Source organism: Anser anser (assembly GCF_964211835.1).
Source record: "Anser anser genome assembly, chromosome: 1".
Taxonomy (NCBI): Eukaryota; Metazoa; Chordata; class Aves; order Anseriformes; family Anatidae; genus Anser; species Anser anser.
Genome location: NC_139720.1, coordinates 63,944,751 through 63,958,277, shown reverse-complemented (window position 1 = coordinate 63,958,277; position 13,527 = coordinate 63,944,751). Strand labels below are relative to the sequence as shown.

General features: G+C 42.1%; 1 protein-coding gene across 10 annotated transcripts in view; it reads left to right on the top strand.

The window, feature by feature from the left end:
* FGD4 (FYVE, RhoGEF and PH domain containing 4) overlaps nucleotides 1–13,527 on the top strand; it is a 114,944-nt gene that overhangs the window by 40,057 nt on the left and 61,360 nt on the right. The window contains exons 1-2 of one of the 10 annotated variants that reach the window (XM_083820320.1): nucleotides 535–1,186; nucleotides 4,526–4,592. The exons of 5 other annotated variants lie outside the window; for them this stretch is intronic. The gene's annotated coding sequence lies outside the window, so the exon portion shown is untranslated. Of the gene's footprint in view, nucleotides 1–534; nucleotides 1,187–1,689; nucleotides 2,510–4,525; nucleotides 4,593–13,527 lie in introns of those variants that run through there. 4 more of the 10 variants (XM_083820322.1, XM_083820321.1, XM_083820319.1 and 1 more) reach the window with 4 other exon arrangements.

The window sequence follows — 13,527 nt, the reverse complement described above, 5'->3', positions numbered from 1 at the left end:
CTTGCGTGGCTTCGAGAGTGAGGGAGAGAAAAGTTGAATATCAGCACATTCAGTCCATGGGCTACTGCACAGTGTGCTTTTCACATCCAGGAGTAGGACCTTAAATATTTTGGGATGAGGTCCTGTACAACTCACAGGTAAGTAAAGCCTGTGTTATTTTGTAGCTGTTCTTATTTTGTGGACAGGACTGTTGCTGGTTGGTCTTGAAAACCCACTTCCTTCTCTTCCCCGGAGGAGGGGTGTGGGAATCTGGCTACGTGCTGAGTCGGTGCACACCACTGCTGGAGTGCGTAGCGGTGTGAGATCTGGTCCGGTGAGAGCTGTGGTTTCAGGTACAGCTTTGAGGCTAAATAAATAAATAAAGCTTTTCCAGCCACACCCCCGCTGGCAGCCTGGATGCACAGCAGAGAAACAGCGGCTTCTGCCTGCTGAATCAGCATCAGCCTTGGCAGATGCAGGAGCAGATAAACCTCAGCAGCTGTGAGACCAAAAGCAAGGAATTGGTCAATTCTTGGTGGCTAAAACCCAAACTGGGAGTTTATAGGATGCTCTGGGAGCGCTGTTGCAGGGTCCAGGAGGCTCCCATTCAAGGCAAATAAGCCTTCTTTCAGAAAATAATCTTGTTAAGGGGAAAAGTGCCCCCAGTTAATTTCTCTGAACCCTTCCATGCTTTATAAACACACGAAAATAATTGCTATCCCCGCCTCCATCTTAGCGTGTGCTTTACGCCCCTTATTCCCTGGCGTGGCACGGGCCCAGGCAGCGTCAAGGTTAAACCTGGTGGAGAGCTTTGTTAAGGTGCTCCGTGCCTGCCTGCGAAGGCAGGGCACCTGCTAGGCATGCCCAGTGAGCGCCGCGAGCTGGCTCTCGCTTCCTGACGGATCTGCGAGGCTGAAGCACAAAGAGCCCTTGTTGCCTGCTCCCCGGTAGTCTCCCAGTGCTCCCACTAGCTGGGAAGGACTGGTTACCATGGAGGCTGCCATCTGTTCGCTCCCCGCTGGAATGTGATTATCCGTGCTGGGTTGGGAACCGGCACAAGCAGGGGAGCGTGTGCTGGCTGCAATTATCTGCAATGGAGTGTGGTAATGGAAGGCTTGAATGAGCGAGCTGGAGCAGCACATAAAAGGATTTTGCCCAAACTGTTAATGGTTTCTAGCCAAGAGGAGTAAATGCGGCTTTTTGTAAGGTCAGTGCTAAATTCATAATGTGTTCAGTTAATTTTTAATGGGGGCGATGTATTTATGATTTAAGGACGATAGTACCATGGTAATAGTGCTTATTGTTAAGAGTGCAACGGGGAGGGGGGGTGGCTGTGTTTTAAAGATTTCTGTTTCTCTGTTTCAGTTCAAGCAGTTTAATTTGGGGTCATTAAAGTAGTAAGTCAGAACAATAACTGGTCAAACTGACACAAATGAAGCAATTCATATCTCTTGTCTTTATGAAATGCTGTTCGCTGCCAAATCCGTTTGATTTACATGCCTCTTCATGTTGATTGCTTTTTGTCTGAGTGATTTTTATTTTCCTTTGGATGCAATAAGTGTTTTGTTTCTCATACTGGAATGACGGGTGAGAGATGGGGCTGAAGCAGAGCCAGTGGTACAATAGACCTTTGGGGTGTTTTGTGCAGTTTGCTTGGAGGAAGCAGTGTAAGGTAGGCAGAATGCAGTAGCAGGTTTTTCACTCTTCGCTCCCACCCTTTGCCCCTGCTTCCAACTCGCAAACTGACCAAAAATTTTGGAGTCTTCCTCTCATATAGCTTAATTGTACTGAGACTTTTCACAAGTTTTTCAGGATGTTCTGCAAATATTTGGGCTGTTTTGGTGGGAGGATTTCATGGAAAGGAACGCAAATCAGAAGAGTATGCTTGTAAGGCTTTTGTGTCTTCTAAAAGCCATGTTTTTTATGCTCTAGGTATATTATTTTTTTTTCCATAAATGCACGATGAATGTTTGTGTGCAGTTCAAATTATAGTGTTAAACAAGGGGCACTGAAATTGACTCCTTAGAGCCCTATTGTACACCACATACATAAAATGTTACAGCAGCAGATATTTTTAGTAGGGGCTTTCCCATTTCAAATAAAGCTCTTACGCTGCATCCCTTTTGGCAGGACTGCCATTTTTATTTGGTACAGGGGAGGATACTGCTAGAGGCTTTTAATTAAAACTGTGTCAGTCCTAATTTTGCCCTCTGCTTTGTGCCCTTAAAATGTCAGTGCATTGGCGTCTGGGAGAAAAGTTCCCAATGTGGTTAATAAGTTGCTATTGCAACAGAGTTGACTATGACAAATTTTTAACCTACAAGAGGCTTCACAAGTCCTTGTGCCTAACAAAAGCAGGGGGGAGGAGAGAGGAAGAGAGGGGCTGAGGTTTTTTTTTTTTTTTTTTTCCCCCATTTCTTTGAGTACTCAGAACTGTTGGGTGTATATGAGGTTTTCTTATGCCCATGGGAGCCTGGTGTATGTGCCTGAAGTCCTTTCAGATGTTCCTTGTGCACGTTGGTGGAACTGGGTGAGTCTTCTCAATGCAGGCTGCCTCACCCTTGTGATTTAAAAGATTTCTTTTTAACGCCTTCCTTCTTCAGAATTTAAGCATTCTGTTGCCATTGGAGCGGGTGATTTATGCCAAATGTGCTTTTAATGGGCTGCAGTGGACTTGTTCACACGTGCCGGTTGCACGTCTGTAATTGCGTTGTTAGAGAGAGCGCAGGGGGCAGATTGGCTTTTGTGCTTGGGAAGAGATCAGACTTTCACCCTTCAGAAGCTAGGCTGAAGCTTGCTGAGAGCCATCGGGAGGGAAGGGTAACCACCCCAGGGTTAGTTATCCTGGAGCTGGTGTGGGATGTGTTTCTGTTCTCTGTTTGGTTTCTGGTAAGGTAGCTGTGGGGCCGTGGGTGGGAATTACTGGCTCATTGGCAAGTCTTCACAGAAAGCTATGATCATATTGACATAAAGGTAATGTCTTGTATACTCCTCCTGGAGGTGATTTCTCCTGATTGCTAAGCTGGTGGTGTGCTGAGAAGCTTGCTTTTCCACTGCCTTTGCTAAACCTTTTCCAAGAATAAACAGGGGGACTTTCCTCTTGGCATTCCCCAGCTCTGCTTCTTCTATTCTCTGACAAGCACTGTGTAAAGGTCCAAATGGTCTTGAGCAAACGATTTTTTTATATTTATTTCCTTTTCTGAATGGTTTATATGTAGCTGTTGAATATACATATTTTTTACTATTAAATTTTACTTTAGGTCACTGGGTCAGCTTTGTTTTGCAGATATGGGATTTAAAGACTAGACACTCTTTTAATCCATTTGAGCATCTGGCTTTTCATAGTGGGCATCCCATTTCCATGTAGCAGAGGAACTGTTAAATGTCTGTTTGAAATTAATTATTTTTTAAAGATTTTTTTTTAATCTTTGGTGGATTATTACAATCAGCTCTGATGTTTATGCGTAATGCAAACAAATAAGGGTCAGTGTAATGTGCTACATGATCCCTTGAAGGAGATTTGTTCTAAAATACTGTCTTGGGGGCCAGCAGAGACGGTGATGTGTTGTACTCAGTAGTGGTATTATTTTAAGATGGTAAGCTCAATTTTGGTATATCAGCTCACAAAAAAAGGCACTTTGAATGAACTCCCAACTGTATATAGTATTTAGGAATGCAACCTATTAAACAGTGGGCTTTTCATGATTTTGTTTATAATAGATATACATATCAAGCTTTCAGGGAGGCTTGTCACTAAATGTTGAAATCCTGAGTCAATATATAGGAGGCTGGCTTGCATATAAACGATCACAATTGTTTTCTTCAAACAGACAAGTCTTTCTGCTTTTCCTTCGACGCATGACTGTGGAATGCTGTTTGACATGACTTGCTTTCATTTATACATTGTCTTCAGGCTGCTACTTTGCAGAGCTTTTAAACATGCTCAGTGTTTGATTCACTTTTTTCCTGCCATTTACTGCTGTATTCTGAGTGTTAAAACAATAAAAAGCTGAGGGTCTGTACTGTCTCCTCACAGTACATTGCTATTAAAGCCTGCAGTTCTCCTTGAAGAGCTCACTGTTTTGGAAAGTCTGGGTGCCTGTTTACAAACTGTTCTCTTTGCAGCTCCCATGGAATAATGGAGTCCTCGGGATACGGGATGTGGGAAGACAAACCTGCTGACGCAGCACTGCCGCTCTTGGTCTGTTCACAGGGCCTTGCATCTTTTATGCTTTGTATGGGTGGAGACAAAATGCAGGCATTAACACTTTTTTGATGATACTAGAAATTGTTGTGCCAGATTTTAGAAAACATGAAATTTGTTGAATTGGTTCTAAAGCAGATCTCCATACTAAACCGGTGCAGTGAGGCTCTTCTTTATGCATGGCTGGATGTGAGAGGCTGGCAACATGCAGAGTAATGACACACCTGTGAATTGGAGCAGTTTGTTTTTGGTGGTTTTTTTGTTGTTTTTTTTTTTTTTTTCTTACACCATTCTGGGGGTCTTGCATTTAGTAAAGACGTACATTTGTCCTGTCCTTTGCAGTGTCTCACTGAAGACTCTGAAGGCTCAGAGCTGTTCTGCAAATGACTTCAGAAAACATTCCTTCCAGGTAATCACTGCTCAGACTTGGCAGTTAGGAGGAGAACAGGGTGGGGGTAAATGACCGCGATCCAGCAAACAAATGTCTCGAAGTGGCATTTTTTCCCAAGGTGTTCAGTTCATCCAGTTGCTCTAAAGTACAAAAATACTACTTAGTCTGGTAGAAACATGAGAATTGTTTACTTTGTGATGAACATCTGAGCAGAGCAAATACTTGAGTACATTTGGGAAAGTGGAGCTCAGAACTGGAAGTGATGTGATGATGATGGTCTATCCCTTAGTCACTGAGAGGGATGCTTTTGTGTGTGGGCTGTATCATGTGAGCCTTCTCAGCTCATGACCTCTGCCTAAAGTCAGGATTGAGGCTTCAGAAGTCCTGAATTCCATTTTTTTTTCTGTAGCTGGGGGACTTTGTTTGGCAGGCACTGAGTTAGTGCCATGGGCAGTGTGGTATGTTTCTGAGTGCTGTCTATCACAGCTGCTGTTGGAGTGGTGGAGGGAAGATTAGCTCCAGGGCTTGTGTTACCGCTTTGAGGAACAAGTTGATTCTGTACTGAGTTATTCCTGCAGGGCAGGACCTGAACTTCTCACTTGGAATTTTCCTGGCTCGTGTCTCTTCCTCTGTCCCAGCACTGCTTTTGTGCTGCCACGTTCCTGCCCCGCTTCCTATGTGGGTTAATGTTTTTGTCATCCTTTTCTTAAGGAGATCATTGATGCTAAAGGAAATGAGTGAAGGCATGAAGTGTGCTTTCTGCAATGCAAAATAGTTTATGAAGGCTTCCCATATCATGCTTGCAGTAGTTACATTTAGACTGAGATCTATCACTTAGAAGAAATATTTTGATGCTATTTTTACTTTATTATTTACAGCATGGTTGAGTATTTTACAGCTGTTATTAAGCTTGCAAAATATATAAACTATGAACCCTTTCGATGAGTACCTTTCTTTTTTTTTTTTTTTTAAAGATCCCATGCCACTTTTCTTTACAGCTTTAATAGTTCTCTGGCAGCTCTAAGTGCCAAGTTAGCTTCCATGACTAATTTTGATGTTGATTCCCTTCAGTAGCTCTTGTTCATGCAATTGCTCGGAGCCTTATTTTGCTGTTATGACTTGGACACCCACTGTAATGCAACTCACAAATTTTTTTTGTCCTTTTGGCTTGTCAAGATTTCTGTGTGTGAGTCAGTTTTAACTGTGGAAGCTGCTAAAAGCAAACTCAAAGATCACAGAATCACAGAATCGTCTAGGTTGGAAGAGACCTCCAAGATCACTCAGTCCAACCTCTTAACTAATACTAACAAGTCCTCCACTAAACCATATCACTAAGCTCAACATCTAAACGTCTCTTAAAGACCTCCAGGGAAGGTGACTCAACCACTTCCCTGGGCAGTCTATTCCTATTCTTCTATAACAGCAGATAGCTGCTATAAGCCAAAATAAAATGGAAGGCTTACTGCCGGAGTTAGAGCTTTATCTAAAACTCAAAATACAACACATCCCAATATGATGAAATATTCAGAGGTAGCCATGTGAGCACTGTTTGCATGTAGTGAAGTCACCAGTGCTGCACTGCTCTGTTGACGTTATGTTATTTTTGGTACATATTCTTTGGAAAAAAATCATCCAGGACACTGTAGACAAAACACCATTTTTTTCCTCATTTTACTATTTATTCTAAATGCTACGGCATTGCTGCTGGCATAAGAGGATGATTGCTGGTTTCATTTCTAATTTTTGGGGGGGTATGTGTTTCTATAAATCATAAATATTTATAAGTATTATAAAATATGGTCTTTCTAAACAATCAACTTACATTTTCCAGACTTGTCTTATTATTGATGATGGTCTGGTATGACTGAGAATACTCCAAAATGTTTCTACTGTTGAAAATTTATGAAAATTGTAAAATGTTTTTTTGCTTGCTGTTTTAGTACAGGAATAAAACTTCAGTTGGTAGCTGAGTTGTGTTTTTGTGTGTGTGTATACATGTGCCTTCTGTGTAACGTCCTCAGTGTGTGTGAATGATGCACAGAGATAACAAGTGTGATACATACTGCAATTTCACATTAGATGTTTTCAGTGTAAAACAATGCACGGGGAACAGTCATTATGGGAAGGAAAAGCTGCTCAATCCAATGTGATCTCCTTACAGTTCTTTGATACTGTAGTCTATTGATCGTGTTTTGATGTATGAAGATTTTCTTTGTAGGTCACCGGAACTGCTTTAATCCATGTTTATCTCAAAATTGGGTGGAATTTTAGAATCCCTTTCCATAAGAAAGGCAACGATGACATTTTACGGTGTATGTTTTATAACTGGCATCTTTTCTGATGCTAGTTTTTCTCGAGTTCATAAATAGCAGTAAAAGAACTGTGGGGAAAAGCTTATTGATTGCTTTTGTGTTAAAATAAATGATGAAAAGCTATTACCAGCTGGCTGATGAGGTCTGGGGTGTGGCTAGTAATACTTTAAAGAAAATTATAGTTTCATTAGTGCTGATGTTGTCTCTGAAGTATGTGTTTAACTAGCTGTATAACTTCGCTATGTAAAATGGAGAGTCATGACTGTCATTGATCTTCCACCTTTATGGTATCAAAAGCTGAAATTCTGTCACTTGTCACCACTGTCTGTATCATTACTGCCTTTTCTGAAACAATTTGGTTGGGGAATCCCTTTTGATCATTTTCCTTTGGACACTTGAATTTAGTAAGGCCAGATGGACTGGAATAAAAGCAGCAATATGTATTAATGGCAGGAGCTAAAAAGACTGTAAAGAAGGTCCCAGTTTGCTGACTGTCCTGTAAGTACTAGGTTAGGCTGGTGTAAATACGACAAAGTCAAGAGACTAAAGCTGTTTGTGTTCTGGAAAAAAGTTACCCTGATGCCTTTTAGAATGTGATGGGGATGATGGAGAAGGGTGGAAGGGAAAGGGCAACACCACTGTGCCATCAGGCTTCTCTTCTCCAGAAAGCACGAAGTCAGAGTTGAGGTAGAACAGGTTGAAAATGCCTATACTGTTGCATATTCCGTTCAAGAAATACAAATGGGACTCAGGAAGAGACTAAATAAATTTGCAGTGAATATGCCTGTCAGCAGCTGTAAAACACAGTTGCACAAACACATCTGCTGACTCTGGTGATCCTAGACATCTGATGCATGAAGCCATGGAGATTGAAGGAAAAATCATCGTGTGCTAGCTGCCTTCTGATGTAGGTTACCCAAACATTTGCTACTGGTTCTTTTCAGACATGCAATATTTGATTGAATGATTTCTTATTTTTTTTCCTGGCCATCATTCGTAGTTCGTGTGCCCTTATCTGATCTGGAAATGTACTGATGTGTTCCCCTCTGGTGTCTATTGTGAATTTGTCATGCTGTTTTTCATTAACTCAAAGCAAGAATAATTAGTACTTTTATACTTAGTATCTGATGCTGCCCAAACTTTTTTTTTAACATGTTTATATGAAAGTTAAATCACTGTTACTGCATGCTGACCAGCTTCACTTGTGAGTCTTTCTACTGTCTGGATTTCTAACATGGTGGGGTAATTTTTAAGCTGAGGATGCAGCCTTTCACTAACTGCTAAATTTAAAGAAAAGTCTGTGTGCTGGTCTTTCTGGTTTGAATTATGTTTTTTCTGCTTGTTTTGCTTTGTCTTTTTTTTTTGGGGGGGTGGGATAGGGGTGGGTTTTTTTGTGAATGTGTAATGTGTGACCAAAAGCTAAATTAACTAGAAAATGAGTCTGTGTCCTTCAGCTGTTTTGCAAAGTTGTTAAATGAGCGATACGTTTAGTCTTTGAAGGTGAAGAACGATGGGTGGCACAACACTATTAGGGTAGGTTGCAAGCTTTTTCTCCTCTCTCCACTTCCCTTTTTCCCCATCCTTTCTTAAATAAGTGTGTGGGTTTCTGTGGTAGCAACTGACATGTGGTTCCCACCTGGTGAGGCATGAGGGCTGCTCTACTGGCCTCGCACTGCCGGCCTTTGTTAGCTTGGTCCTCCTGCCTGGCTGCCAACAGAGCGTGGTGGCAACTGGGACCATCCCTGCGGGAGGTAGTGGGGCCACTGGGGAAGAGACAGCAGCTGCGGTGCAGGCAGGGGCCTGGAGCCTTCTCCAGGGGGAAAGGCAAGAGGAGGAGAAAGCAGCGAAGACAACGTAAGAAAAGGGAGAGATGCTGGGTCATAGGGTCTTTGCTTGGTATTTATTTACTGTGTGTTAGTGTAACAGAAGGCTATAAAGCTGCTATAAAAAGTAATTTCCTTGTCCCTAAATTGTAACATGAAGCTTTTCTCCCAATTTTGTTTAAAAAAAAAAAAAAAAAAAAAAAAAAGGTTGTAAGAAATAGTGAACTGTTAAGCCATTTTTTAAAACATGAGAATTAAACCCAGTTGATAAGCAAAGCCTTTGTCTGCTTCTCAGATATAAAAACAAAACTTATTTAACAATTGCTGATCTTAGTCTGCTAGAAAAGATTACTTGGAAGAATGAATCACAGATTCCTGGATTTTTGGTAAATATGGGAAATACTTTAAGTGACAGGAACACAGCTTTATATGGTTAGTGTAAAACATACAGTTGCCATAACAAATGCATCCCTTTTGTAAGCACTAATAGAGTAGATGGCAGTGATGTGGCACTCATCTGCAGTATAATTCTTAGTTTTTTGTAGAACTACAACCATTTAATTATTTATTTGGAGGGCTTTGTATTGCTTTTATGCTAAATTGCAGACACCATGATTCTACCATGACAAATGCTGTACAAATGTAGGACAAAAAAGCAGACTTTTCCCTTAAGAACTCCTATTACACGTCCTTTGGGCTTTTGTGCAGCCACTGGCTTTCCCTTTGGGGCACATGTTACAGCTGAGCTGGAGAGGGGAGAAAAAAAAAAGATGGAAAAATACTGCTAGTTGTTTTCTAATTGTGGCACAATAACTGCTCATCACACCTGCCTTGCTATTGCTTGTCTTAAACCCAAATCCTTGCACGTGAACCAGGAGAGCTGGAGGAGGGACTGGTGGAGTAGTTTTTGATTTCAGAACTGGGAGGGAGTGTCCTTAGAACAAACTTGTTTCTGTGTGGGCCGCAGATTCGGGATCTCTTATAATACTTCTCACTTGGGGAGGCTAGTCACCCATCTCTTTAAGGTACTATTGTTATTCTTTTTTATGGCAGTCCAAAATATCCATTTTTAGACTCCCTTCCCACCCAGCCCACTTCTGTGGACTTCTCTTTGTCCCTTTTCTTCCTGGTGGTCGCTTGTTTTTGTAGGTCACTTGCTGAATCTAGTTTGTTCCCCATCTTATTTTTGAATGGGGACATGCATGTATCGACTTGTACCATTTTTTCTTCCTTCCTCACATGCCTATGGGGCGAAGCTTAAAGGATGCAGCTTAATGAGACCTCAAATAACTAGGTTTGCGTACTGTCCACTCTCACCCTTTTTCCTTCTGTTGACACTGATGCTCATCTGACCAAACGGGGCATCTCAGCCTGCTAAGTTAACAGACCAATCCGAGAGAAAATGAGTATGTTTCTGGCAGATTAGTGAGCTGAACCAGCTTGCTTCACTGCCAGACAAGACTCTGTAAGGAGAGGAAGAGCAATATTTTTCATCATCAGCCACTGGCTTGATGTGACTGTACTCTTGGGATGCATGCTGATCATCTTGCCTTGCCTCTCTTGAGGATATCGGGCAATCATGCATGAATTTCATCCTTCGTGTATCCATTCAAGGGCCCTTGCCAACTCTTCACAGCTACTGCACTCGGTCATCATTAACCTCTGCAGTCCTGGGCAGCCCATTGCTGCCCCTGGGTAGGATGTCAGGGTTGATCTGAGGGGACAGCCTGGCTAGGAGAAGGGCAGGCATTTTCCTGCCCGCTGTGCCGTGCCATGCTGTGGCTTCCACCACATGCCTCTTGGAGCTGGTCAGGTTGTAGAAAACACCGGTTCAGTTTGCTAACCTGAAAGAAAACCCTTTGTTTTGCCTGTGGGGCTTTTCCTGCCGGGTTGCATTGCCTGGTCATGGGCTGGATGTTTTTGATAAGGGAGAAAATTGACTATAGCTGCAAAGTGGTTCATGTACTAGAACCACTAAATTGAAATGCAGCTGTAACGTTAACCACATCCTTGTGGGCATCATCTCCCTTCCTTGGCAGAGAGGGGAAACTTCTGAACATCCATGTGGTGGTTTTCCTCATGTGCAGCTCCTGGTAGTTGGCTGCTTGACTCTTATTTTGTCGCCACATGGTGATCAAAGGCAGGAAGCCCACACCATGTCCCCCCCTACAGCCAAATGGAACAACAAAGCACGAGTGGCAGGACTATGCTGGGCTCTTGCACATTGCTTATTTAAGGTTATAACAAGAATGTAGAATTAAGGGCAGCACATGCAAAGGCTGAAGGAGAGTGGATTTTTCTGGGGCAAGGGTGTGTGGTGCCTTGCTAGCTAATCCCATTACCCTAAGAACAGCTGGGAACCAAGCAGAACACTGCAGACTTCTGGCAGGACCTTAGAAACTGTTTTGGCTTAGGGACAAAGCGTGCCTTCATTTTTGCCTAGGACCAAATTACTGTGCTTTTTAAGTACTTGGGTGGAAAGGAAAAGGGTGAGAGAGGTGAGTAACAGTGTGAGACAGCCGTATCTACCTTATGGGAACCCTGTGAAATGTGCCTGTTTGGTTGATGTGGTTTTAAGTCTCTTTTGGATTAACTGATTTATTTAAAGGTCTGTCACAGGAAGAAGAAGAAAAAAAAAAGGAGGGGGTGCTTTCAACAGAGAGCACTGATGTATTGGAATTCAAACTGCTTGTGCTCTGTTCTGTGCTGGAAGGGATCTGAGGCTACTGATCCTTCAGGTGGGAGAAAAATCACTTTTTCTCCATGACTGGCTTGCAGAAACTGCATACCATATCCTGATGCAGTATTCTCAACAAAACTTTTCAAACACTCTGTGCCTGAAGTGAGCCTGCAGTGAGACGGCAGCTGAAGGCAGAGAGGCTGAACGTTGGGCTGTGATTCACTGTCACATGAGCCGATTTGTTCTCAGGGGTGTGTGAAAGTGTGGAATGCTGTCCATGTCACCCTTTAATACTTGGTTCAACTTTTCAGATTTCCTGAGAGTGCTCACGATAACGTGACTTTGTTCTCAATAACAGCTTCATCAAATTAAGAATAGTCAAAAGAGGCAAACGATTTGAGTCCTCTTACCTGCAAAATGGGGAAAATACTAAGGAAGCTTGTGAAGTTTAGTTTGCAGAGTGCTTGGAGGTGGAAATAAGAATAAATGTCCTATATTTATTATTAGTCATTTGTAAAAACTGTAGTACTGGAGTCATGAAGTCATATGATGAGCCAATACTTTTGAGTTGAGATAACTCAGTTTTGTAAAGTTAAACTACTTTACCATGCATGTGTGTGGACCAAAACTATGCTGGTTTTAGTTTGAATAGCTATTTTATTCATATTAAATGACAGCAGCTACACAGTGGTATGATTTTAATTAACCACTAATGAGAGCACATTATTTAACTAGCTGTTCTCCATGCCACTTTTTCTGCTTTTAGAAAAATGTAATAAATGTAAATTTATTCTTCAGTTAACTTTTCTTTAAAGTTGAGGGATATGTTCTAATGACCAGTCAGATACAGCTGTGCCTCTTGTCAATGTGATTGCAACTAATATTTGATAATATGACATTAGGGTGTAGGTTGTACTTTGCACTGTTTCTGTTCCTATAGTAAGGAAAGCTGGGTATAAAACTCCTGTGAAACCAGGGGAATAGATTAATGAGATGTCCCCACTGTATCTGTTTTAATCTCCCCCAAATCCCCTTATCTGCTAGCTCATCAAACAGAGATAAAACAATTAATCTTCTACCTTTTTTAAAAAAATGGAGGATTTAAGTGTGTGTTTTGAAGTTAAGCTTTGGAGACTACTTTATACCTGTTTAATGTTGCTGTTCTGGAAAGGAAATTTCACAATGTCCTTAAGTTTGTGAAATTCCTTTTTTTTTTTTCCCTGAGCAAATCGGGATCTGAGGTTGCTCTCCATGAGCTGTTGCAAGCAGTGAAGTCACCTGATAGGTAGAAGGTGGACCAGCCCTAGTCAGAGCTGGGATCTGGTGTGTGCTCCGTGCCTCCTGCTGGCACCTCAGGGATGGAGGAGAGCAGAATCTGGGAGCTCAGATGGCCTCCCTCCCACGCATCTCATTCTGCGGAGTCAGAAATAGCTGGGATATGTGCTTACCCGAAAAGGGAGACTTGGCAGCTTGTTTTGATTTTTTCCTGCCACCGCCCTGTACTTTCCCTGGTCTGACCCCTCATCTTCTCTTACCTTATGGCGGGCAGTATCTCGTATTTCTGTAACTGCTTACCTGAATCAATTGCTTTTTGTACTATTTTGCAGCCTTTTCTCTTACAGTTTTCTAATCTACTGTGTTGCTTGCATGAAAATTGAAAACTATTGCTGCTCCCATCTGAATTCAAAATCCGCCACCTATGTGCATCATCAATGTTTTTCCTGGGTTAGGAAAAGTGTGTCAGGCTGAAGGAAGATGGACCAAGTCTCACTGGCAGGTGGGCAAAACAGTCTGGTGTGGAAAGCGGTTTGTTTCAAATATGGGACACCCAAGAAAATGCATTTTCTTCGCAAAGCCTTTTCTGGAGAGAGATGGTGTTCTGTTGTAGGCTTGCTTCGTCTGGAAGCCCCAAGTAAGGAGGCAGTCTTCAAATTCTGGGAGATGAGCTTCAGAACAGAAATGTAACCTGTTCATTGGAGTTCTTAGTCTGGTCTCTTAGTCCTGCCTTTTATAAACTTAATCATTTACACACTGTTACTTTTTGTTTTCATGGTGTATTGATGACCTGGGTGAATGAGATTTCTTTAATGAGACCAGGATTACTGGCTAGGAGTATCAAAGATGGTAAATTGCCATTT